Raw genomic sequence first — 11,412 nt, 5'->3', positions numbered from 1 at the left:
GGTTTACTTCAAGACTTGAGCTTCATAAGTTTTCTTATGATTTATGTTTTCAATCTGATTGGCAAGAAATTTTTAAATCTTTTATGTTCTTTACATATATTTATTGCATGTACGTACAAGTGACATCACATAATAACTCTAACTTAGTTGTGAATGGTTACTTTTGTTGTATAGTAGCTAAACTATATTAAGTATAAGTGTAATGACCTGTCGAGTGTGACACCTATTCTACCCCTAACACATATAGTAATAAAATGAAGAATAAATGATCAAAATCCTGGGTTAAATGGTTCACAAATGAAACCTCCAAATAATCGTCTAATCAAAAAATCAAAATTTGAAAATAATAGTTTGCAATTGTACTTAAATAAAGGAACATAAAGCCCCAAATATAATAAAAATTATCAAATAAAATTCCCCGTCCCGATGTCATACTATCACAGTAATCCCTCAACTCAACTGTTGGCACCTTAAGTGTCATTCACACCTTGATCTTCCTCACCTAAAAACAACCACAAAATGTCCAGTGAGAAAAGAAGACATTCTTATACAAATCACAATAGGAAAATCCAATTAATACACCCTCAATTAAATAAATATACACAATTAAACCTCGGTCAATCATACTTTATATTATCAATTCTAAGTTCATTCAATTTTCATTACCACATCACAGTTTAAGCATGCACCATGTCGCACATCCAACATCATGTCACGTACACACCCATGCCAATGCATCACACATCCAGCACCGTGTCATGCACACACCTGTGCCAATGCATCACACCTCCAGCACCATGTTACACATCTAGCACCATGTCACGCACACGCCCATGCCGATGCATCACACATCCAGCACCATGTCACACACACGCTCGTGCCGATGCATCACACATCCAGCATCGTGTCATGCACACGCCCGTGCCGAGGCATTATACACAACATTCTCATACATCTCAATTTATAATTCACATTCAGATCCATTCCATTTCAGCATACACCATATATATATATATATACACAGAGGCACATATATATATAGCAACACATAGGCCATCCAACACACACAAATTTCATCTAATTATATGAAGATGCACCCGACGCAAGGAACAAAGCCCGACTAGCGCAACTTTCTACAATTCTAAAAATGCAAACAAACATCTCATAATTTGTCAATCATCAAACACACTATTTTCATATTCTATTCAATCAAAACTCATCACAATTACTCGAAAACACATCATAACACATCAATTTCATAGAAACATGCATCAATTCCAGAATCCCCAATCCCTCATGAACCCTAACTCACAGTCACATTTCAATCAATCCAATCCATCATCCAACAGTAATTAACACGAGAAATATTAGTATAGATACACACAGAAATCATTAAAATTATTAAACATGCAAACAGAAATAATTATAAAATTTCTAAGAATCCTAGGGAACTCTTCCTCTTCCTTAGAGCTCTTATTTTTCCTCTCCTCTTTTCTCACACCTTCAGAATACCATTTGAAAAACTACAAAACGAGGGTTAATCTGCTAACCCTTCTTAACATCCCCTCGATCCGGGTCAACCCAACTCATTTCACTCTCCGGCCCGCTTCTCTTTTCTCCCAAATAATCAAATAAATAAATATAATACAAAATACTTTTTTCCCAATAATAATAAAATATTTCTGATCTAAAATATATTTTGATATTAAAATATCCTATAAAATAAACCTTTTAAATTTTATAATAAAATATATAATTAATTTAATTATAAAAATATAGAGGGGTTGTATCTCATCTCAACTCCTAAATTATCCTTAAAACATATAAATAATCATTTAAAATACTAATAAAAATACTTATTTAATATGTATAAAATAGTTATTTAAAACATACAAAATATATTTTCTTATAATAATAAAAATAATTTTGACCAAATATTATATAATAATAATAATAATATTTAAAAAAAATGGGTGTTACATCGAATCCTTACAAATTTACAATTTTAATTCTATTTAATTTTAGCGCTAACTTTAATTCTTTCTAAAGATTAACTTGCCTATTAAGACATGTTTCAAACTTTTCTTTTTATATTAATAAGATATAACTTTTTATCATTAAATCAATTTTTATAACAATAACATAATATCAAATTGTAATCCTTAATTATACATACAAGTAGCGACCTATTTGTGATGAGATTTTTAAACAAGTTTCATACTTTGTACCCCACACTACTGCGCAAAACAGTAATGTACGTAACATGCCATGGTGTGATGTCTTGCTCTTTTTTGGTTAATCTGGGTCCACGTATTGATGATCATAAACAAGTGCACAGCACGATCTCTAGAAAGATACTGGAGTGCTGTTTGGGTTAAAACTTAAAACATTACGAGAAATGTCAGAAATAATTACATATAAAAATTATAAATATAATATACATAATATAAATCTATTTGATATATAATTAATATAATTTTAATATTTATTTTTAATAAAATATATTGTATGTCATTATAATTTATATTTATATTTTTTAACGATATATCAATTAATATATATTATATTTATAATATTAATAAAAGTAATTTTTAATAATAAATATTGTATTATTATAAGATGTATATTATTATATAATAATTATTTTTAATAAAATAGTATTTGTGCATGATGTTTGAATAGATCTCATCCACGTGCTTTTTGTCCATTCTATAGTTGCACCTCTTTTATTATGTACCCGCACTTTTTATCTCAGGAATACCAAGATTTTATGTGTTTTTATGTGTGCAATACACGGGATAAACAACAATTGTGAGTATAGTAATTAATTAGTTTTAATAATACTTAGAATCAGTTCTAACTTTTACATAATGACAAATTATGTTAAAAAAAATTAATTTAACGCTTATAACTTAATGGGTTATGAGACTTTCGATTTGTATATAAGATATATTAGTTGTTAATTAAATTTTTTAATACCATGTAAACAGGCATGGAACCAAAAAAAAAATATTAGGGGAGCAAGAAAATTTATATTTGAGTTGATCATCCATACAAAAAAATTTATATTTAAATTAATCATTCATATATTGTCACTGTAAAGTTTTTTACACTGGCAACCAATCATATTTTTTAAATTATTTTATTTTATTTTTGTTTCATTAGATGAGCAACTGACATGATACTATTAAAAGATATAATTAATTTTCACGTAAAAAAATTTTATACTAACAGTATATAATTTGTAATATTGAGATAAACTGACTCAAATTGTCTGGGTAGCCTGTAAACCTACTTCCGTCACTGTATGTAAACATTACTTGAGAATATGAAATATTATGGTAAAAATCATTTGTTTTGTCTGTTTACGAACTACGATACAAATTCATTGATTAAAGTTGAAGATTGAGAAATTAATTAAACAATAAATACAAACTTATCTATTTTTCACAACAACAAACTTTCAATACACGGAAATTCATATTTAGTAGAACTTATAACGCTTAACGTCGCATTATATGAAATTATTACTACTAGTATTGAAATTAGTCTACTAAAATTATAAAAGTATAATTAACAAAAAAATTGAATATATATAAAATATGAATATAAAAGTGTCATTATCATACTGAGATAAGTTATACACATGTATATACAATAATCCCAAAGATAAATTATATAACTAGTACCAGTCGAGCACACATATAAGCTACACAAAGTAGTATTATCACCAACAAATTCGCACTACCTACCAGCAATAGATCCTCAAACCTATCCATGATCTGCTCTCATGTAACGTATGATCATCGTATTCCAAACTACAATGAAAACAGAAGAGTAAGCTAGGATTCAAAAATATGTAAGCATAAAAATAATTATATATCATACAACATCATACCATAACCATATATATATGGAAGCCAAACACTTCAAGGCAAACATATATCTCATCAAAACTATGTCAAACAAGATATCCATTAATGCACATGATCACACCATATCATACATCATATGCAAACATCTCAACCAATGTATCGTTATGCATTCACTTACAAAGATCTCTTAACAACATGAGCAATCCAAGTGACTCCATGCTATCGAACCACCCCAGTCATTTTTGTACTCGAAGCGTCGGCTCGATTACAACAAAATGTGATAACAATCCCTCCTTTGGTAGCTCGAATCTTGTCACTTACACTAGAAAAGTTTGATTTTACTGTTAGGAATAGTACAATTAGATATAGGTTCATCACGATCTTGACATGCATTACTAAGTCACATATGAAATTCGCTCATTAGTTATCCTCAAGAAACCATTCAACCTTTACATGTACTTGGTTAAAGGTTGTAGCTCTTGACCTCCTACCTTATTCAACCACTAACTAAGGACCTAGAAGAGACTCAACACACCTCAAAACTCACGCTAAGAGACACACCTACTCAAGGAGGGTTTTTCAATAGTGACCTACTCAAGCACCACTCCAAGATTCCTTATGTGGGGACTTCATTTTTTAAAACATTTTCTTCTCCTCAAGTCCTATGTCATTCAACATGCCTTAATATCATACCGCATTTTTAACATACATCATTTATATACATCACATCCAGTCAATGCATATAGGGACCCACACCTCATATAAATACATAGTATAAATATGTGGGGTCTTTAATTTTTAAAACATTTTCCTCTCCTCAAGTCCTAAGTTAACCAACATGCATTGATGTCATACCATATTTTCAGGATCCACGCCTCATGCATACATCATCTATATACATCACATTCAATCAATGTATATAGGGATCAACAACCTTATACAAATATATAGTATAAATAGGCACATCATCATCCAACACCATACAAACATCTACATATGTCATATCCAATCAACATACATAGAACTACATCTTTCATACTTCATACAACATGCAATAAAGCTCATACATGTATCCAGGTTTTCCATACAACCTTCCAAAACACACCCATAATCTAAGCATCCCACGCCCGACGCAATATACCTTGCGCTTGACACCATCGAAATAGGGAACTCTCTATCTTGCTCACGTTTAACACCATTGAAATTGCATTCGATGTGATCGGGGTGGAGACCCCCTTGGAACCTCTCACCTAGCATGGCAAAACCCCCGCCCGACCACATCAAGTAGAGAGCCTTTATTTGATTCACGTCTGGTGTCACCTTAGTGGTGTCTAGTGTTACCTAGTTAAATACTTTTCCATACTCCCACATCCAACGTTATTCGAACCACACCTGACGCCATCCCAACTTGAGACGAGTCTCTCCCTTCAAGTTTGACACCACCAATTTTGCGTTTAGCATGACTAAGATAGAGACCTCTGGTTGGAACTATGTCTGACACCATGAAGGCACGCCTGACGTGACACCAAAAATATGTGAATGTAGACTTCGAAAATCACTTCAATCCACCTGAAAAATAGCCAACTCAAACATGCTATGCATCCAAATCCTCGTACCAACTATATACAACTCAAAACCAAGATCAATTCCAGCATGCAACATCATATGCAATCAAATCACTAAAAATCACCCTAACATCCAAAAACACCAAAATCCTTAACCATTCAATCTGATTTTGGCCACATATAACCAAGAATTCATCAAATCAACCAATTGATATCGTCCTGTCATAATCAAGAAGGAGAAGGAAGGAGAAGATGAGTTTTTTCGAACTCCAAGCTCACAAGCTCCACATCAGTCCAACTCTCTGATTCTTAGCTCAAGCTTCAAATCTCACACACAAGAGAAACCTAGAAGGAAGAAGCGAAGACGAAAAGCACTAGTAAGAACTCTTCTCTCTAGAATTCTCTTTCTAAGGTTCTAAAGAACAAGTGATTATGAAGCTATTCTCAAAACATAGACCTTATAAACCTTTCTTCTTAAAGTCAACTGGACCTCTGATCATAGACCCTTATAGTTTATCCGACTCACCTAAGTATAGCATTACAACACTTATTTAAATAACATTAAAAGAGATAGTTATCATTTTGTGATCAATCATAAAGATAAGTGTACACATAACAACAACAAGGAGATGAGATGAAAGACTTATTATAACTTGAATTTTTTGTTCAATTAAAAAAAAGTAAATTAACTCAACATAATTATACCAGTAAAAAAGTTGCATTTGAACAAGAAATTAATAGTCAATATACAAGCACTCTTCCTTTTATCAACTCTTATATATTAAATACAAGTTTGTATCTTGTGCGAAAATGATTTTAAAGATTTTTCTTCAACGAGAAGATTTTTAGAAATTTTTTTAATTTCTTATCTGATTCACATTTAATATATCATAACTATTTATGAATTAACTTTTAAAATTTTAATATAAATTATCAATAAATAAAAGTAATATTATGTTACAATATAAATTATTTATCATAAGTTTAAATATAATTTATATGTTATTGTAAGAAAAATATAATTTATTAGTAAAAATATTTATTTATACAAATTTTAAATATAATTTATATATTTGAATATAACATTTATTTATATATTACTTGTTATAAATTTTAATTATATCTAATAAATATATAATTTATGTATTGTAGATGGTAAAATACTAATTATTATTGAAATTGATTTGAAAAGTAAATTTAAACTGCATATTCATTTCGCGACTGTTTAGATCTGCTTGATTGTAACCACTAGGGTTAGCCTAGCGGTTGGGTAAGGAGGGGTTGGAGTAGTTAGAAACATGAAGACCTAGGTTCAATTCTCATTGCGACCATCTTTGTAATCTTTCCTATCTTTAAAAAAAAAAAAAGATATGCTTGACTATATAAAATTAAATTTAAAATAATATTAAATATAGTGATATATTTAAAATTTATTTAATCTATGCCGACTTTCAAGATTTTATCTTATGAATTATTAAAGACTTAAAGTTGAAATTTATAAATTAAAATCATACATAAATCACCCGATTTTAACATACAATTACAATACCCATGTTGTTCAAAATAATTATGCAACTTTTAAAACTAATTTAGAAAATAAAATAGAATAAATAACTCATATTATTCTTAAAATACATGGATATTCATTTAATTTACTTATTCTTAATGTGTATATTAAATATTTATTATATAAAATTAAAATTCAAAATAAATCATGTATATAAATAATAAAATAAAAGAGAATAATTAAATGATACTAATATAATTTTTATTAATTATTACATTATTCAATAATATTCAATTAAATAATGATAGCATTTTTTTATAAGAAAAGGTATAATGTTATATTATTTATTAAGATATAGAATGTCATATATTATTTTAAAATTAAATATATTATTTAATAAATTATTGACTCTTTATTTAATAGTTATGTAGTTATCTGTCTGTTTATATATAAAAAAGATAAATATGTGATGATAGTTTTCATTAAATAGAATTAGTACATTGAATAAGTTATTTGAAATAAATAACAACTATAACAATTATTATTTGATAAGTGGAATTGTGAGACCCCCTTTTTCCTTTTTCTTTCTCTCCCCGACACTCTTTCTCACTCACACTCTCTTCTACTCACTCTTGCTGATACACTCTCTTCTTCCGTCTCAAACTCTCATTTCTCCTTTTTTGCTTGGATTCTAGGTGCTGATTAGAGTTGTTTGAGTGTGTCGGACAAATTTCCTTTCTTCCTCGTTGAGTTTCTTCTCCTTCTCCATTGTCTTCTTCGTCCCAGAGCTCGGAATTCTTGTGCCGAGGTAAGGGAAGCTAGGTTTTTCGCTGTTTTTGGATGAAAATGAGTTCTAGAATCTCATTAGCTGTCGGTGTTGGTTGATTTTGGCTGAGTTTTGGTGAAAAATGAATTTTTGGGGTCTTTGGGGTTTTGAGAAAATTTTGGGTTTTCCTTGATTTGTGGATGCATGTGTGAAAAGGTGGTACTTTTTAGGTGTATGATGAAAATGTGGCATTTTGGCTAGATTGCATGTGCAATTTCTGTTGATTTATGCAGGTTTTGAGAAAAATTTTTGAAGTTGGAGAGTTTCTGATTGAGAGCACACTGGGCGTTGTTCTTGGCGCCAGGCGCGTGACCAACAGAGGGCTTCATTGGTCGAGCATGCCGGGCGCGGAGTTATGTGCGTCAGGCGAGCTTGAAGATGGATGCCCCTGGATGGCTCACGCCGGGCGTGGTTGGACCACGCAGGGCGCGCTATCAGTTAGTAACCCACTCTTTTGGTTTCTGGTGTGGCGTCGGGCGTGATTATGTCTCGCCAGGCAGGGAGGCTCCTTGGGAGTCTCTGCCAGAGGTGGCGCTAGGCGCAATTTGTATTGCACCGGGCGTGAGACCCTGGGGAGGTCTCTGCTTTCTTGCGCCGAGCGCGGGATTAGCACGCCGAGCTTATGAGACCTTGTGAGGTCTCTGCCTTCCCTCACGCTGGGCGCAATAGGAATTTCACCGGGTGCGCAGGTTCCCTGGTACTCTCTGGTTGTGCCACGCCGGGCACGACCATGAGTGCGCCGGGCGCGTATGATGATGTTGAATTATATGCTGATAGTTGTTGACTTATGCTGAAATTGCTGAGCTGAGATGTAATTGATGAATATGCTGTGTTGACTAGATGGTTATGCTGAATAATGATGTTAAGCTGTTATAGATGTATATTGTCGTGCTGAGCCGTGCTGTAAGACGTTATTATTGTATGATGAATTGTTGTGCTGTGTTGTATGCTGATATAAACTGTTGTAGGCCGTAAGGCTGAGCTGTTGTAGGCCGTAAGGCTGAGCTGTTGTAGGAGATCTCCGAGCTGATATGCGTGATGACGCATTGTGTGTTTATTGCTGATTATGTTGTATAACTGATGAGATGTATGCTGATGTTGTGCTGATAGTTGTAGCTGTTCATATTACTTAAATATGTTTTACATGCTGATTCTTTACACTAGCTTACCCTTTGTTGTTTCCATGTGTTTGGACTGCGATGATCATACGTTGTATGGGAGCAGAGCAGGGTTAGGTTGGTGATAGTGGTAGGTCTGTAGCTGGAAGATAGAGGAGTTTTATTTTGTTGATGTTTTGATGTTTTGGCCACTAGTTTGGCTATTTTGGGCTATATTTGTATATTCTGATGTAGCTCAGATTGGACCTTGTATATATGTATATATTCTAAACACTATATGTATATAGTTGTTCTTTTCTGTGTGCATGTCGTCGTTGTTGGGTAGCGTGTGGTGACCAGCCGGGTCGTTACACTTTAGTGGTATCAGAGCCTGGTTCGAGTCTAGAGGACACTCTGTGGGGGTGGTTCCTTTAGGCTTTTGTTGTGCTGGGATCTGTGTTGTGTTGTCTTGCTATGTTATTTGCTGTGCTGATTGCTGTGTTGTTTTGCTGTAATGTTGATTATCATTTGGTTTAGTGATTGTATACTAAAGATGTTGTTGCTTTTGTAGACAATGACTAGAACCAATGAGAAGATAGCCCGTGCCATGGAGATGATGGCTATGGCTATGCAGTAGCAAAATGCTTATTTTGCTAGGGTGGAGGCTGATAGAGCTGTAGCTGGTGCAGCAAGGCCCACGGGGTCACAGGAGAGCCGGGATCTTGCTGAGTTCTAGAAGTGCCATCCTCCACAGTTCAAGAGAGATGCAGATCCGGAGGTAGCTGACCACTAGATCTGTGAACTTGAGAAGATCTTTACTGTGTTGGGATGTTCTCAAGAGAAGAGGCTGGCATACGCTATTTACATGCTGGTAGGAGAGGCCGAGCATTGGTGGAGGGGTACTCACCATATGCTTACTACTAGAGGAGTTACAGTTGACTGGGAGTGCTTCAGGGTAGTGTTCTTGGAGAAGTACTTCCCGGAGAGCGTGAGGCACGCCAAGGAGGCTGAGTTCATGCGGTTACACCAGGGTGGGCTGTCTGTATCGGAGTATGCGATGAGATTCGAGCACCTGGCTCGTTTCTATTCGCAAGCTATATCTGAGGCCTGGAAATGCAGGAAGTTTGCTGAGGGTCTGAAATATGAGCTGTAGAGGGTGGTGGTGCCTAAGGCCATCACCGAGTTTCTGACCTTGGTGGAGAAGGCGAAGGTTGTGGAGAGATTAGAGGGTGGTAACTGTGTGACTAGAGCTGCTGAGGGATCAGTTGGGTCCAATAAGGGAGTAAATAAGAGGAAGCCATATGATAGGCCCCAACAATAGCAAGGGGGTCCTGTCATAAGGCAACCTGCTGATGCTGCCCGAGGAGGGAGACAAGGTGGAGGAGCTGCCCTTAGATGCTATAGGTGTGCTCGGCCCCATTTGATCAGGGATTGTCCACACATAGAGAGCCGGTGTTTCAAGTGTCAGTAGATGGGCCATAAGTCGTTCAACTGCCCCACCAGGAACAAACCGGAGAGGGGTGCTTAGAGGAGTGATGTGTAGAGAGCCGATACTCAGAGGGGTGACAGACCCACTGCAGCTGGTAGGGTGTTTTCTTTGACGGGTGTTGAGGCTTCGACTTCTTTTGACCTTGTGAAGGGGAAAGGCAAAGCTGCTGGTAAGGATGTGACATTTTTGTTTGATTCTGGAGCTTCCCACTCCTTTATTTCCTATGCTTGTGCTGCTATGCTGGGTGTGCCTGTGTGTGATTTGGGGTTGAGACTACTAGTGTCGACGCCCGCTTCTGCTTCGGTAGTTGCATCTGAGCTGTGTGTTGGCTGCCCTATTGTTGTGAATGGGATGAGGTATAAGGTGACTTGATTTGTTTGCCTTTGGTTAATATTGACATAATCTTAGGGATGGATTGGTTGTCTACAAATCGCATCCTTATAGATTGTGCCAATAGGCAGTTAATCTTTCCTCAAGCGGAGGATGAGCTATTGATCTCAGCTGGCCAAGCTGAATCATTGCTGAGAGTTGGAGCAGAGTGTTATCTTCTGCTTGCTGCTATGAGTGTGGAGACCGATAGGGTCATTGTTGAGATAGATGTGGTGAGGGATTTTGCTGAGGTGTTCCCGGATGAAGTACCTGGGTTACCTCCTGTTAGGGAGATGAAGTTTAGCATTGACTTTGTTCCAGGTGCGGGGCCAGTGTCGGTGGCTCCCTATAGGATGGCTCCTGGTGAGTTGGTTTAGCTGAAAGGTCAGTTGGTGGACCTGTTGGAGAAGCAGTTGGTGCGGCCGAGTGTTTCGCCGTGGGGTGCTCTTGTGTTGTTGGTGAAGAAGAAGGATGGAGGTAGTTGACTTTGTGTGGATTACCGGCAGTTGAACAAGTTGACCATTAAGAACAAATATCCACTTCCCCGATAGATGACTTAATGGATCAACTGAGGGGAGCATCCGTTTTCTCGAAGATTGACTTGAGGTCAGGTTATCACCAGATTAGGGTGAAGGAGGGCGACATACCGAAGATTGATTTCAGGACTAGGTATGGTCACTATGA

The sequence above is a fragment of the Cajanus cajan genome, chromosome 6 (genome assembly GCF_000230855.2).
Source record: "Cajanus cajan strain Asha chromosome 6, NIPB_CcT2T_4, whole genome shotgun sequence".
Classification (NCBI taxonomy): Eukaryota; Viridiplantae; Streptophyta; class Magnoliopsida; order Fabales; family Fabaceae; genus Cajanus; species Cajanus cajan.
This window is presented reverse-complemented; position numbering follows the sequence as displayed.